At 40.9% G+C, this 17,412-nt stretch overlaps 1 protein-coding gene across 4 annotated transcripts in view; it reads left to right on the forward strand.

Moving 5' to 3' along the window:
• Positions 1–17,412, forward strand: part of LOC119023090 (metabotropic glutamate receptor 7-like) — a 116,847-nt gene that overhangs the window by 18,316 nt on the left and 81,119 nt on the right. The gene's annotated exons all lie outside the window — the stretch shown is intronic.

The raw sequence follows: 17,412 nt of genomic DNA on the forward strand, positions 1-17,412 counted from the left end.
CTCACTCATATCCTTTACGTAAGACAAAGTGGCAATACAGCAATTTAAAAATACTCCAGTACAGCCAAGTACAGGCAATGCATTCAAAATCCTACCTAAACTAAAAATAGACAAGTGCTTTAATGTATCATTATTAAGTAAATGTTGATTGCACAATATAATGGCTAGAGAATAGTGACACCATTGGCATTTAGATTGGTTCTCTATAAACCTTGTTTCACAATGCAATTTTGTCTGCCACCAGGCACAAAATTATGTCTCCATTAGAGACTAAAGGAATGAATAAACTTGTGTTTTGTCCTGTGTTGTTACTAATTGTTGCTCTGAGGAAAAAGGAAATTATCCAGTCCCTCTGCAACAGCATTGGCAACAATAATCCCACTTTGAAACACTATGGGTGCAGAAGTTGTCTGCTTCAGCTTCAAGTAAAAGTATTATCAGCATGAAATACTAAAAGTGCATTTACTCATTATGCATAAAATGTCCTCTCTAGCTGATATTTAATTATATATAAAATTATTATATTACCTCATGTCTGAGGTTTCCACAGTGGGTGGTGGGCCATTTCAGTGAAGGCTCAGTGAATGGAAGGGAAAAAATATTCCATTAGTCATTATATTAGGATTAGTATTGTAGTACTATTAGTATATATTAGAAATCAGGCCTAAATTTGTATGATTTGGTTAAAGTTCAGACATAGTCAGAAATGATAAACTAATTTTGCCTCTGGTCAGACTTTTTAAATGTATTTGTTGTGGTTTTAAGTGATGTAAAAATGCAATATAAACCTTCTTGGCTCAGTTGTTGAGTATCTGTGGGCTCAAATAACATAATAATGATCTCGATGCATTCCAGGATCTGACCGAGACTAGGTAAATAAACCTGGGGCGGTGGCGGCGTGCCTTTATTCAAGCTTTGACTGAGGGGGGGCAAACACTGTCTGTTTGAAAACTCTCTGGTAAAGTAACATTTTAATATTCATAAAAATATTTTAATATTTAATATACAGTTTGATCCAGTAGTTCCCAACCTTGGAGTCAGGGCCCCTTCAAAGGGTCAGAAAAACTAGAGTAGCACGAGATGATTAGTGGAGAGAGAGGAGATGTCATGTTTTGTTTTATTTAACACACATGTTTATTTACATTTTATTTTTAGATCATCGTTTTCATGATAGCGTTGCGGTGACAACATCTGCCTTAATTATATTCAGAGATATTTCTTTGAATGAATGAAACACTTTAGAATGTACTGGGCTGAAGTCTCACTGACATTGCTCAGAGTGGATGGCAGGCATACAAAGTGCAGGATCGTCACATCAGAATCCAAGGGTTTGCGTCAAGGCCAACAAAAGCACTTACAGCTAAGGTCGTGACTTTGGTTAAATCTTGGCAAGAGCTTCCATCCCATGTCACAGCTGAGTTGTCCTGTATTAAAACATACTGTTATCTCTCGATAACCTTAATGAAGGAATTGACATAACTGTTGAAAAACCTGCATAATGCTTTCATCCCTGCAAGCGGATAGTTTATTGCAGGATCGCCTGTTTTGACATGGTACAAAATAAAATACATTGTAGATGAACATTTTACCGATTCGTTCAATATCGCAGTATAGATACTTGACACGTTCGTTATATAACAACATCTCCCCGTTATATCAATTGAAATTTGGGAAATTTGATATTATTTACACCCAAAAAGCATGGTAGAGTTTGTGCACCCACTTCAGACAGGGTTTTAGCTTAGCGGCTACGGGGAAGATTTTGGCTTTACAAAGGTTGTAAATAAAATAAATACAATCTAAATAAAATCTTTTCAAATAATTGTGGGATCTATTATGTGGACTATGAAATTTTATCTGACTTTCCAGCCACTTTCAACTATTCCTTTAACTACAAATGACAGCTATAGTTGATTAAAACGTACAATATTTCCCTCTGAATTGTAGACTAGAAATAAAATAAAATAAAATAAAATAAAATGAAAATAGAAATAATCCTCACAAAATTGTACCCTCAGCAGGATTGAACTGTGATTATGAAAACAGGTTAAGTTACATGTTTGGATTAAATTAAAGCAATGAAATGGATCTTCGCATCATGACAATTAGATAGATCAACTCCCCAGAGAAGGAGGTGTCACTCTCACACACCGCTCATTAGAAACCACCCTTATTAGGCTATTTCATAATTGTTCTCGAGCTAAATTATATAACGATCACATTGACCTTCCACTGTCCTGCTTAGTAGACTGAGTTGGTGCGCTCAGGAAAGTCAGTTTAATGAGTGCAATCTAATGTGTGACTCAATAATGCTATCTTCCACTCCATTATTAATCACAATGAAAAAAGTTAGCTCTGTTAATTATTGCAAATGTGTTACAATGAAAATGCCAATGTGGCTCGAGAGCCCGCAGCTATTTCAGCGGAAGTGATGTATCGTTGGCGCTCCTGGAAGAACACCTAATAAAATGTCTCCCGTTAAAATCAGGCCACAACAGCAGATAGCAGATATGGCTTTAGATGTAGCACTCTGTCCTTTAGTCAAGTCTGTATGACTCCATTAGAACACATTAGATGAAACTTTAATGTTCCCTGTGGGCAAATTGGGTCATTACACCTTCATGTTAGAGGGGAGCTTTGAACATATAGCATGTATTGGCATCCTACGATTCCTATAAATGAGCAGGGGGTATAATGAGAAAAGAAAGACTTTCCTTTAATAATGAAGTCCTGGTTTGAGCTTGCGTAACATTTTCTGCTGAAGTGTCCTTGAGCGGGACACTGACTTCCTCCCCGCGCCAGACTTGCCATTGTGCTGCAGATAATGGAGCCATTGAATAAACACAACAAGCGGACAGGCACCTGCAGTGCTTCTCATTGATTATTCACTAATGCAGACACTAATTCTACTTGAAAACAAAATGCAAAGGAAAAATGATGTGGTGCCGCCGGTTCTAGAATGGAGCGAGGCAGTCGTATATCATGCCTCCTCCTATCAGCCGCATGCTGTGAAAGTGAAGCAGAAGATGAAAAAGAGAAGGGGGTGGAGGGGGGTAAGAAAACAGGATTGAGTGAGACTGATTGTAGCCTGCAGAGGGCAACCATTAAGCTCACCAAATATCATTATCAGATTTTCAATAAGGTTGCAACCATCAGATAGTGAATGCAGACAGCGTTGCTGCTCTCTTACCGGCTCTAGCTGCATCAGGTGCAACATGTTTTTGCAATTCAATCTGGCTACAAGGCCAAGAGGAGGCTTTACTTATTGCTTGATCCCAGAACAAATCATAAGCCCAGCAAATATCAGGGGCCGGTCTGCCTTGGGAGTGGCTGCGGGCTCGGGGGCTTGGATGTGCACTGTTGTTTGAGTGATTACACAATGATTACCACCCGCTGCGCGCTGTTGTGCTGTGTGAACGCTGCGGTACAAGGGCACTTGGGGGATTTACAATGTTCTTCATTATCAAAATTTAAATTGCTTTGCTGATAAAGTCTATCAGAAATGAAACCATATTTCAATAGATTATCCCTCCTACCCCCCACACAAAGCACCAACACTTATCACAGGCCAAAGCTAATGAGAGATAAGAAACTAGAGATAAGCGAATTTGGCCTTGCAGGGTGCTGTTTTGCTTTTTGTATGCTAAAGTGCTAAAGTAGCTGAAAGGTTATAAAACAGCCTCCATAAGCCAGGGCATATCAACAGAAAGACGTTGGTTGGTTTGTGTGAAATAAGGGAAGAGGGGCACTAAAGAATAAAAGTGGGGGCCCATCTGTCAGTGCAGTCTGGCTGAAGTTGCCCCTTGCCTCTCTGTTTTGATTATTTCCTTATCTCTCTTTTACTGGCTGGCTGTGAGTAACAGTGACCCGCTGGATTGCTTCCTAGACCATATTTCCTGATCTGGCTCCAACATTGCAATCCGTTCCTAATGTCAATGGATTTTTTTTTTTTTCTGAGGCTTAAAATCCCACAAATCAGCTAAACAATGATGTTCTAATAAAGAAATCTTGATAAAATAAACTTCCATGATGAATGTGTAGCTAACATGCAGCCATGAGAGGGATGTTCACTATCTCAAAGGTTAACGTCACCAATTTAACACTGTAAGTGTGTTTACAGGTCTTGGGGAGTAACGCTGCATGTAAAAAGCATTGCAATAAGCCTGTTGTGTAAACTGTATGTAATCTGATAAATTACCCCCAGTGATGTAGTTTAGTGGCACAGCATTGTTGGTTATGTAGGCGCCAGGCTTTGACAAGGAATAATAATGCACGGAATATAAATGGAGATATCTCTGGTACTGATTTATTGATTGTGATTTCGTTTTTTAAGATGCCCGTGAGTCCAGCAGTGTTATAAGTGAGCACTGCTTTTCAAAACAGCCCACATTACCCATCTGCGCACTGGAGGCAATTTGCCAGATTACATGCAGCTTCCTCTGGATCCACAAAAAGCTTTATGCTAGTTTTTTCACATAAGCAGTAGTTCTCCCCAAGACCTTAAAACACACTTTCATGTGTCAAATATGTGGAGTTACACTTTAAGTGGGATTAATATGAAATCTGAATAAATTAAGAGTTTTTCCAAACTGAAAAACCGCATCATATTGCTCAGCTCCTTTCACTCCTGCAGAAAATGTTTCCCTTATGGAAGAGTTCAACTGTTACGAGAGTATGGGAATTTCAGTGTGAGTGTGACATATAGAAAAACATCCGGCAGCATAAAGTGTAGCAGAACCGAGATGCTGTGGCTTCTTAATGTGGCAGAGCTCAGAACTTCTGCTAACTCATCAGCCAGATTCAGGATAGTTTCCAAACTAAAAACAGCTGAAGAGTGTGACTTCTGCATATTTTCAACAGCTCACTCTCCTCTTAAATAACTCTTTCTCGCCTAAGTAATGAGAAGAAAACATTAGAAGCAAACCACAAATATGAGCCAGGTTGTGTTTCCTCTCTTTTGGTCGTTTAGTGCCACTGGTCAGCAGGTGTCACTGAGTGTTACCATGGGAACATTGGTTAGCAGGTGTCACTGGTAGTTACCATGGCAACATGGCAGGACGAACTTTTTAGGGTTTAAGATAAGTCAGTTTTTGTTGTCGTAAGTTTCTAATTTGAAGTAGACCACAAGCTAAATTAAATCTGGCCTAGCTCTACGAATCAGTATAAAATATGTTTGTGAAACCAGCTACAGAACCTGAAAGCGTATGTGTTTATAATTCAAAACATTTGGACTTTGATGCCCCCCAGTGGCCATATCCTCAATTTACTGTTTACGTAGTGTGTTGTCACTTAAAGGTCCAGAGTGTAGAACTGAGTGGCATTTAGCAGTGTGGTTGCAAATTGCAACCAACTGAACACCTCTCACTTCACCCTCACCTACACTGGCAGCTAAAAACACAGAAAACCCTTCATTCGTTGATTTCACTGCAGTATTATCATGGACAGAATAGGGTGTGTTCCATATCTATAGTGAGTTTTTATAGTTTTTATATATTTTGTATAGTTTTCTTGCTGTTTAGCCAGCCATTGACCATAGTAACCATGGTAACAGCATGAGAAGACGCATTGCTTAGCAGTCAGTGCTCAGTTAGGTTTGTCCTTTGCTTAGTGACGGTTATGCACACATATATTTACATACATACAAGGATTGTCTTTTGTCCTGGAAGAGTCCTGGGAACATCTTTGTTTGACCCAAACACAATCTTTACAATCCCCAGGATGACAGGATAGCCTCAGTCTCAAGCTCTGGTTATATCTTTATAAATTCCAAGGTGACTTATTCATATTGCTTGTTTTATCAGGTAGTCCAACAATTGAAAAACACAAAAATATGACATATACAAATAAATATTATCACATTTTAGAGGCTGGAACCAGTGAAATTTTGACATTTTGCTTTAAAAAAAATCCTAATAATTGATATGATTGCCAAAATGTTTGCCAGTTAATTTTCTGGCTGATCGACAAGATGCTTCAGCTGTACTATCCATTATAACATTCATGAGAACTGCATCATGCACTTGTTTATGGCAGCTTGTTTGGTTGGCTGGTTTCTTGTGGCGCACATGCATAGCACTGGATGACTTTCAGAGACTGCACCTCTGAAACACATTGCACGTGTGACATTCTCACAATTTGCCAAACAATCACTCTTTGCCTTGTTAACTCCTCTGCTGCGATTTTTCTTCACCCTGGATTGGGTCCTGTCCAAGTAAACAGTGTCTTTGAAGTATTCCCCCAATGTTAATAGCCATGGCACCTTTAATGATGAGGCAACAGACAAGGCCTGAGAGAAATATTAGCTCAGCAAGGTCATAGCAGACAAGGTCCCATCTGTCTCTGTGCAGCCTCGGTGGATCCCAGGCCCTTACATTACTGTGGCCCCGGGGCAGGGAAAATGGATCATCAATCTGATTTAGAGAGACTCTGGCCAATGCTGTCATTTCCAAGCAGAATAACACTAGTTTCTTCACGCGTCACCTTTGCAGGTAAATTCATGATGGCTAGTGATGTTAAACTGTCTCATGCATGGCGTCGCTGAGCCTAGACCTTCAGAGAGCTTCACATAGCATTACATCACACCAACATGCCACGCCGCAGCACTCTGCAGCCACCGAGGATAGCTGGGTGTAGTGCAACACTGCAGTCAGGGCAGTAAAAAGAAAAATAGAGCAGAGAGACAGAGTAGTTATGGCTGTTTATTTTTATACACTCTTGAATATACTACTGGTATGTATTCGGGGGTAATTCCCTGCCATGGTCATGAAGTTTAAGTCTGTCGGTAAACTCCAATGGCCAATCACTTTGCTCCAACTTCAGAAATGAGACACCGTGTAAAAGCGGATCAGTGATGCCTTTAGCGCAGCCACTTTTCTCTCTACACTGTGTCTTGCACACACTTGCAAGCTGGCATACACACACACACACACACACACACCTCGACACTCTCCTGCCATGGAATTTGGTGTTGTGGCTGACACAGTAGAAATGTGGTGTAAACGTCAGGCCTCTACAGCCACACAGCACTGTTGATAATGAGTCTGTAATCCATTTGATAGCCTATAAACTGGGTGAGATTCTTGTGAGCCTCAGCCAGGAACGACAGCCAAACAGCACCCTGAGGTATACATTAACATAAAGAAAGAAGCGTGAAGAGAGGAGCACCAATGTAGTGCTGGCGGGTCACCACTGCTCGAGCCTCACCCAGTTGGTGGCTCTTTGCATAAGAGCTGTTTGAGAATGAAAGGGTGGGAGAAATCCCCACCCTTTGCTTGATTTCTGTCATTTTCTTTTCACGCTGGTTTTTCCAGTCCCTTCAATCCCGGCTGTCTTCTTATCAGCCGTGCCCACCTATGACGCCCTGTCTTAAGCAGCTCCTGCATTAAGAAAACGGCACGTTAGTCTGCAGGTGTAAATTTGCTTATCTTATACAGGAGGGTGCTTGCAAGAGAGAAGAGGTTGTCTCCACAGAACTAGGGCTTTAAGGGATCGTCTAAAAGCCAGTTCTTTTCTGCTCTGCATCCATCTAATGTGACACAAATCCCTTCAACAGAGGAATGGCTTCTCCATCCTCAGGTTGCTTCAGGTACGTTAGTTGTATTTTTCTGCCCTGTGTGTTCTGTGTTGCCTTTACGCACAGCAGAGAAACAGGATGGGGAACCCCAACTGTTACCCCTAGCTGGGTGTTTAAAAACCTTGGCAGCAGCCCAAGAAGCAAGCGGGTGGCCAGGCCAAGCTTGCTGTGCTCCGGCAGACTTTGAACCTGATTCCTACAAATCCACACATTGTTATTCACCTGGAACTTGCTGTTTGGTCGACTTCCAGGCCCAAACAGCGTCAAAGCAGGTCCGCTCTCTGCACTTCTCTCACATTCAGCCGAGCCTCACATACTTTTTAATACTCTGCATCACATCACACTTTCATACTAAGTCCAAACATCCCTGTAGAATTCCCTCCCTCTGCACACAGTGTGATAGTGTGCTTTGTTCTCTCTTTGGCAAGGTGAGTATTGTCAAGGGATCATTTAATAAGAGAGGGATTGCTTGGAAAGGACAAGAAAGGGCCTCAGGTGGAGAACCTCCCTCTGATGAGGATTAGTTTTATCCTGCATATGCAAATGAAATTGATTAAGCCAGAGACAGCACTTCCCCTGCTTCAGTGTGGCATCCCTCTCCTGCAGGTAATCTCCTGAGAAAGTACTGCAATACAGCCTTGGGAGACAATGCTAATAGCGCAAGATGAACTGCCGTCATCATGACCATCATTTGTGGCTCACAGACAGAGGGGTGGTGGCAAATTACACAGACACGTCATTGTACAACTGGTGTTTGTTTTTCCTGATCTGCATACTGATTAACATGATAAGTAACATACTTCTGTATTCCTAAAATGCACTGACTGCTCCATGCAGTGCATGACTATACAGCCTTATCGTCTTCCCATGCTGGGACTTTTAACGTCTTAATCCCTCAGCATATTGCAGGAGATTATCTTTCTAAAATTAACTAGCCCCTTGAGACTGCAGAGATAGCAGCTGCTTTTTTGCCACTTGGCGAGTTTTCAACAAACAAAGTGGCTTATTGCATACGGGAGACCGCGCTCACATTAGCTTTTTAAAGGCTGTAAGATTATGGGACTATTATGCTGTTTCCACCGCGCCTTGATTCATTCAGAAAGGGGGGATGTTTGTGTGCAGGTTGAAGGCTTCTTAAGATTTGTTTCGTTGCAAAGGCGGTTTGGTAGCATATGTGCTCTGCATGTCGGCGCAGTGCAGGGGAAAAAAAAAGGAATTCTAAAGGGCTGCCAATCCTACCTCAGTCCCGCTGTGTCTGGCATTTATGAGAGGTAGTCAATCTAAATTACTCAGAGGTAAACTTTAGCTGTCATATCCGATGGAAAAAAAACACGCTGTGTCGCCTTTTGAAACATAATATCGATTAATCATGCTTATGGCTGTGAGTAAACAAGATTTAATTAAAGCACATTGATTATAATTCTCTTTCTTATATTGCCAAACAGCACCAACTAATCCTCTGCATAGCTGGGTTCCCGAGAAAAGAAGACAGATGACTGGACGCTCGGCAGGATTTCTTTTTAATCTCGTACTCACCTTTTGCCATACACATACTGTAGATCCACTTCTGCAGATTTGATAGTTGCTTGGAAAGGGAGTTAGTCTACTCACCAGATTTCTGCAGGTAAATGTCCACTATTATCAGGTCTGGAGTTGTAAATTTTGATAAATTGGTCATAAATTGATTTTTGATTATGCAGAAGCTAAGTGGTCAAATGGTCCCTTGAAGGTTTTTTGTCAATTAATTACAAAGAGAGCTAAAATGATAAAATAGGCAGATGTCCAGCAGCAAAAGATATGTCTTACATCTTGGTAACCTTGACAACTTTCTTGATAATCAGTTATTATTGTTCTTCTGTTATTACCTTCATAAAACAGGCCTTATTATAATATAGTTATAGTGCTGTTATTTTTAAGGACATCTTTTGAATTTGAATGCACCGTCTGCTAAAACAATGTTTTCAAATTGAAGGCACAAAGACTTGTGTTGTACTGATATTAGCTTCTCACTAATTTGTGTCAATAGGGGTGCTGGCTTTTATTCTTGCTACTGCGTTAATGGGAAACTAATTGCACAAAAAATAATTTATTGTCTTCAACTTCTCATTCTTATTCAGGGGCCTGAGGAGTCTTTCGCAGCATACACTGGGTATAAAAGCAGGAAAACAACCTGGACAGGCTGCTAGTTTATCACAGAGCAATCACACATTCACATGATAAGTCACACTTGGCCCTATGGGTAATTTAGAGTCATTAATCCCCCTGATTTGCATGTGTTTAGACTGTGGGAAGAAAGCCTTGTGAACACACACAGAACAAATGTATAATTCAAATTGATGTGTAATCAACAATAACAGGTGATAATCTGGGGTGTGGATTGGGTCATCATAGACATTTGTTAAAGCAGTGATGGAATGTAACAATGTGCAATTACTCAAGTACTGTATTTTAAGGGGACTGCTTAACTTGAGTATTTGCATTTTGGGAGGCAAGCAGTTTTTTTTCACTGCACTGATTTTCTAAATTAAATTACTAGTTACTTTACATATTACATGTTGCTTTAGAGTCAAAGTTCTGCAGTTATAAAACAATCTACTTTATTTGATATCAGTTAAGAATAGATAGCTTTTTACTTGTACTCTTAATACTTAAGTAAATTTGTTGACAGATAATTGATACAAAAGTATGTAAGTACTTTTTGTACAGGATACTTTTATTTAAGTACTAATTGTATGAGTACTTTTACCACAGTAATATTGTAGCATCATATCTTTACTTAAATTACTTTTTGGTACTTTACACAACACTGTTGTTTTTATATAATGTAATCCAGTTATGTGGATTTGTAGTTCTCATCCAACCAAAATTATCCTTTAAATCTACAAGGCTGGAAAAAAGAATTTTACCTTAATGTCTTTGCTTCTGTGATATTTAAAATGTAGCGGTGCAATGTCCTTAAACACACAGTATATAATTTCTGCCCTTGATTCTCAGTCAAAACAATTAAATCAAAAGACATAGTTTGATGAAATTGTGAAGTAGCGTGAGATCATGGGAGTTGTTTTCTTAATTTTTAAACAACCACCATTGCTGATGAAAGTCTATGTGACGTGACTCAGGCAGAGAGAGGCTCGTTCACAGTCGAGGTGCGTGTATTAAAGTTTCATTCACGTTATGTTTAGTCTCATTCGCCGACTCCCTTCCTCACTCTCTGATGTATCATTTAATGGTTCCCCTGAAGTAAGAGCAAGAGGCGGCCAAATGAAACACACAGTTACCTTGAGTAAAACTATGGATTTCTAGTCGTTTTTAGACATTGTAATGTGGAAATGTTATATCTTATATATTTGATATACATTTTCTTTAAGTAAGTAAATATAGATGTATGGTACTTTACGCGATCCTACTACAATACAGAGGAAAATACTTTACACACATCATACATGATGTGTTGCTATAGAGTAAACTGAACAAAAAGAGCAATCACTATAAGTTTCTTGGTTACTGGTGAAAAGGTAGGCAGATGCACAATGCCAGACATCTTTGCTGGATTATTTAGACGATATTATCATGTCATGTATGTTATTAACATGATATAGTTTAGTATATATACATTGATATGTGTATGTATTATATATATGTATGTATATAGTGGATGAATATGATCGTTTCGGTTTGACAAGCAGGGCTTCTCCCACAACAGGAAGCTGCAGCAGGAGAGTGGTGAGTTGTGTTCACTGTACAATAGCAACCCGGCAAAGCTAGCAGAGGTTTGATGCCTTGATCTATGTGCATAGACCCTATTCGAACTGTTGCTGAAGTTTGGTGCTGTTCTGAGCATTATTTGTGGCTTTTTGATGGCGGTTTGTTGTTGGAGGCGTATACTGCAGTGTTATCATGTGGTCATTTCTGAGGTTGCTAAAACTATGTAAACTAGTGGTCTGCAAACTTGATCTCTCGAGGGGGGGTCTTAATCGGTGTCATGGTGTGTTAGACCATGGATTAAATTTACACCGGAATATCCCTTTAAGGATCTGCACAAATGCCCCTCCATTGTTGTAACATCGCCAGTTGCCTGACAGAAATTATAATGTCTCAGTGACTATGGGTGTCTGAGGTATAATTTCAGTCCTTATATTCATTTTCCCTCAGCTTTACCCTGCAGGACTGACACACTCCACTGCTTTCGCTGCCACCCAAAGAAACCCTCACCTCATCTGACTCACAGGCAGGTCTGTGAGTCTGGCGGTGGTCTGGAGAGGCCACTTTGATCACAAGGACAGAAGTAGGCAACCGAAGGCTACATAAAATGACATTAATGGGCCATCCATTCAAAGAGTAATAAGGGCTTGTATGGCTTTTTACCTGTATCAATGCTCGTGTGTGCTTTTATAGAATTACACTCATTATTCACCATTTGGTGCAGAACTGTGTTCCGCTCCAACTCACTCTCTGGTAATATAAGCTATTTTATAGAGTGCATCTATTATCTGTAATCTGATAAAGATTTAGCAGCAGTGTATGGTTGCTCTGCTCCAGCCTCCTTTGTGTGCAGTAAAGCTGAGACTCAGACAAGTGAGTCATGTTGGAAGTGACAGCAGATATTTATCACTGCCACTGTTTATGTGGCGCAGCCTGCATGAATAGTTTTTCTTTTTTTTCCTGTACTGTCAATCTGAAGGTCTAAGCAGGAGAGTTAAACACTAATAAGACAGCTTCAGTGTTCATCTCGCACGATCCCCCCCTCTTTCCCTTTTCCTCTGTCAGATGAAGGAAGTGATCTGAGTGCGTCCCGGAGAGCCTTCCCGGTGATCACTGGGTGGAAAATAAAGCCGATTGCTTAAATAAGTTAAGAACAACCACAACCGAGTGTGTTTGCTAGATGTGTTGCAGTGGTGAATTTACTATATCAATGTTTAAATGTGTGAAAATCAAAAAGCACTTGCAGGTTTTGCATCATGTAAACAGAGTGGAAGCAATTTGGGTTGCTGCTGTATGCTGGCAAGCACCCACTTTTTTAAAATCAGGACTCACTCCCATATCAGCATGCCTTTATTTCAAGAGAAAACATGATGAATAATTAAATAATAAATAGCAGAAGCAAGTCATCAGCGCCTCAACTTGATTTAATTTTTCCTGAAGTGAAAGAGGAACAGAGTATCTTCCAGTATTCAGTTTGTACAATTTGTTCTTTTTGAAGCTTAAGCATCCTTCAGTAACCTGTTTTTTTTCTAGCTACATTTTCCACCTCCGTGGCTGAATTTGGTAAGCAAAATTGATCACATTTTGTGGTGTTTACCTGATTTCACTTTGTAACAGCCTTCATGCCGAGAGTGCTCTCATAATGTTCTGCATCCAGTGAGCCGCTGCCGACCAAGTGAGAGTCTTGAACACGTTAATGAAAGGCTGAAAAACATTTACTGCAAAATGAACTGCGGAGAAAATTACTGACCCTGAAGGGAATGAATTCCTATTTGCTTTTGGTCTCAGCTTGTGATCATGATATACCAACATCCCTGCAGCTATGTTGTGATTGCTGAGGTCATCCGCTAATGGTTCGCAGTTTACCTTCACTGCACTTTCAGAATGACTTGTATCACCTTTAGAACTTCCACGCTCGTGTTTTAAGGAGGCATTCTGAAAGCACATATCCCCTGTGCACTGCAGTGTCTCCACGGCCTTCATCAATTATGTCCTTGAGGCTCAAGCTACCAGCATATTTCCACCCTCAAATGAATGGAAATCTCTATTATTTAGCTGCTGATATGGCTCCTGACAGCCCTTTAAGTCTGACAGGATGGAATCGTTCATGATTCTTTCCTGCACTCTAGACCGGCTCCGGCATAAAAAGGGGCCGACTCTGGCCACACTGGTCATTTTATCTGTTCTGCTCGTTTCCTGCTAGTTGCATTAGCTTGCCCACTGGGGTTTCTTTTGGCACATTAAAACAGATTTGGGTTAATAATTGATGCTGCGATTTATGGACTCGAGTGCCCGAGGTTCAATTGTAAGCCTCCACTTAAAAAGAAAGCATGCCTTTCATTCCTGCCCTTGCCTCAGAGCGCCATGATTGATAACATCAGTTTGATGGTGTGCAATTTATTGTATAGGAGTCTTTTGAAGAAACGAACCAGAAGTATCATTTTTCAAACAACAATCATTGTGATGTGATTATGTTTCAGTTTGGATTTCTCGTTTACACATCAGCTCTGGACAATGAGGAAAATATATTGATCTATGCACCATGAGCAGTAAATCTAATCTCTGAGCTCCTGGCTCTCCTTTGATGAAGAAATGTTTTCTGAAATTAATTGTCAATATTAACACCAGTTCTGACATGGCGCAAAAAGGTCTGTAGGATGTTACTCAATAGTATTGCTTAGTAGATCAAATAAGGTGTGACATGTGTGTCAGCACTAGGCTTAGCCTTTTTATCACAGGTCTGCAAAGAGGCTGTTGAGAATTACATGTCCCATAATGTCCGCCTTTGATAGCCTTTCCTTCTCTACACAGATGGAAGGACTTGGAGCATTTTTCATCCGAGTGTCATTCAACTAAATGTCTTTCACTGAAGGCCTTTTTGAGAGGAAATAACTCGCTGCACTCTGCACTTTTAACCAAGAATGAGTTCAATCAATAAAGGCAGCTGGACATTCAGTTGTGGCCTTAAAGGACTGGAAATTTCAGCCTTTCAGTCCATAACTTTGGTCCAGAGGAATATATACCTTTTGCTATTTAATGTATTGTCATGAAATTTGAAGACTTTGGTGATCTGCTGACTTTTTTTTATAGCTGATGAAGTTAACCTTGTGAGGCAGATGGATTCATCAGCGTCATGTCTTGTCAGCAATGCAACAGTCATCCTGCATGTCTGTAGTTCTCTGATGTGGATTTGGCTTGTCTATGCCCTTAACATATGGCAGTGTTAACTGGGGACTTTTAGCAGAATACGTCTGTGGTTACCATGGACAGAAGCCATGCCAGTACAATCTGCTTGTATTGTAGTTGTATTGTTGAAGTGATGGCATTATAAGAATACCAATACAAACAAAGGAGCAGTGCACAGTTAATGCTGCTCTTTTTTAGTAGTAGCCAGCCATCTTCCCTAAACTACAATGACAATAACATGTCATAATGACATGAAAGTCCCATAATCCTTAGCTGTAATTTGTGTTTAGGTAGCAAATATCACCTTGCTGATTCGCTGAACTGACATGGTAAAGATGTAAAGATTATCTGCTTAGCATCATCATGTTAAGATTGTTGCTGTGGGCATGTTTGCATTTAAAAGTAGCACTGTACCTAAGTACATCCCCACAGTGTGGCTGCAGACCACAAGTTTGAGCTCTCTGCCATAAATTGTGGTCACTCACTCATTTATTGATGTGGTCAGTGCTTGTCAAGTGTGGAACAAAATTGGTTTTCTCCGTGGTGGCTGCATCTCGTCTAATCATATGCTTTTATGCAAATTAGGTTCAGTGTGAAGGTCAGCCAACAATTATGTTCAGCAGCAATACTTTAGTAAAACATGCAGCCAGGTGAGCAGGCCCAGTTGTAGGATGTTCAACCCGTGACATACAGTGGACAGGCTGAGCCCATTTGGGATGCATTTTAAGAGCACCTCGGCTCTGGGTGGATGTTCTGCACATTTTCTTCTGCACGACTTTTTTTTTTCTTTTTGGTGACTGTCAGCCCCCTGACAATTTAGCAAAAAGAATCAGTTGTGATTGTCTGGCATTTCTAGCATTTCTCAAAGACTATAATTCCTTTCCTTCTTCAAGGAAATTAATAAGGGGGAAGAGGATTCATTCCCTAACAGAGCAGAATACAAAACAGGAAGACGTGTTAAGAAATGCACCTGTTTTCAATCCCCTGAAAAGAGGGATTGCTACCATTTCGAGCTCCATTTTAATTTCCTGTTTATTTCGCTCTCTGAAGCTTTGGGAACTCCGAAAGGATTTAAATGCCCTTCAGTCCCCGTGTCTTTCTCCCATTGCCTTTGATTTATAGATTTGATTTTCAGCTTGAAAGCAAAGAGGGAGAAATTCCAAAAGGGGGAAAAAAACACCATCATGACATGGAGGAGCTTAAAGCGAGCTGAAAGGTGGAGGAAATAGGAAGGATATAAAACGCCCATTGCCAGCTCCACGGGTGAAATATGAGGAATTGTCGGAAACCATGTAACAAAACGTGATATGTAGCAAATGAACTGGGCTTTATTCAATCCCTGTGCAGCCATAAGAAGTCCCATTCTGCTCTGTCTGTATTGTGCTGTGCCCCTGTGTCGACAGGACTCACTTTCACTCGACACTGCCGGGCACCCATTAAATGCTACCATACACAATCATTCCTCCTTCCAAACTCTGTACACACAGTGTGCTCTCTGTTTCTCTCCTCCACTTTGAGCGGTGATTTTTCAGCAGGAAATGTCACTTAGGGAAACTCACACTGATTTGACCGTGACTCCCCTCATCTCCGTAGAGCATCCAAAACAAGAGACGACTATTGTCCCCCCGTAGGTATGAATATATGCATTTCCTCACCTAGACTCACCCTCTGTATGTGAGAGATCAGCTGGGAAGGCTTAAAAAGGCACCCAGTGTGCTGACAGTGAGGCGGCCCCGGGGAGAAGGCAGCTTTTGTGACCCATAGTTCCAGCCACAGTGCTCCTATGGGACCACTGGGCCATTGGGAGACCAAGGGAGGCAGACCGTAGCTGAGAGACAGCAGGGATACTGGGGGACCGTGGAGGCACTGAGCTCATGGAACAGATAAACCCAGGGGATTACTGTCAGACGGCACGCTGCTCCGGCTTGCACATGGTCAAAATGGGGAGCGGTTTAACTTGAACCTCTTTTAATTGAGTACGGCCTTCAGCTAAAAGAGGTGATGCACGGTGTACAAGGCAGCAACCATAAGTGTCGATCCAAGTGGACGGCTTTTAAACGTAAAGGCAGTGATTTATCGTTCCACCTTATGTGATAGCTATGTGCGGTAATTTGTACTGGAGTTAATTTCCACCTAATGAGTGAGGGAGATTAATTCATGTGCATGATGAATTGTGCAGCGGGCAAGCAGTCAGGCTAAGCAAATTCTTGTTTAAAATGTGTGTGTGTGCGCGCAAGAGTGTGCATGTACCTTTGTGATGCTTTTCAAACTGTGGGTAAAGACTGCAGGGGCACTTATCTGAAATAAGTAGGCCTGCCCTCCACCGCAGTCCTCGCTAGCAGCAGCTCCATATGGTAATGAGCTGTGTAAGATGAAGAAAATATGTTATTTGCAACACAAACAGCACTGCAGTTAATTCAAACGGCATAGGCATAATCCACTTGCACAGTTTCAACGGCAACAACAATTTCTTCTCCAGTGTAAAGTTCACAGCTAAAAAAACGGGAGAAGGAGCTCATTTGTTTTGCGATAACACAGTGAGCAAGTTTGAAGGCTTGTGCAATGCAAAATACGTCAGACGCCAAGTCACTGTGGTGGTATGTGACCAGCTGCCAGAGAATATATTGAAACAGATAACAAACTGGACGGCTCGCCTGCCAAAGTGAAAGGGATGATGAGGTTATTATGTCCTTCTGCAGTATGTCCAGTGTTGGCGTCCTCATTAACATAAAGATTGTCTTAATCTGCCCAAACTAGTCCTTTCAAAGGTTAACTCCACCAATTTTACTCTTTTAAGTGTGTTTACAGGTCACTGAATTCGAAGAGAGAACAGAGTGCCAAATGTCAGCACGCTTAAAAGGTTAATTCACTAATTTCACACATCAAAGTGTGTTTACAGGTCTTTGGGAGTACAACTGCATGTGTGAAGAAAAGTAGCATGAAGCCTTTTG

Source organism: Acanthopagrus latus, chromosome 7 (assembly GCF_904848185.1).
Source record: "Acanthopagrus latus isolate v.2019 chromosome 7, fAcaLat1.1, whole genome shotgun sequence".
NCBI classification, from domain to species: domain Eukaryota; kingdom Metazoa; phylum Chordata; class Actinopteri; order Spariformes; family Sparidae; genus Acanthopagrus; species Acanthopagrus latus.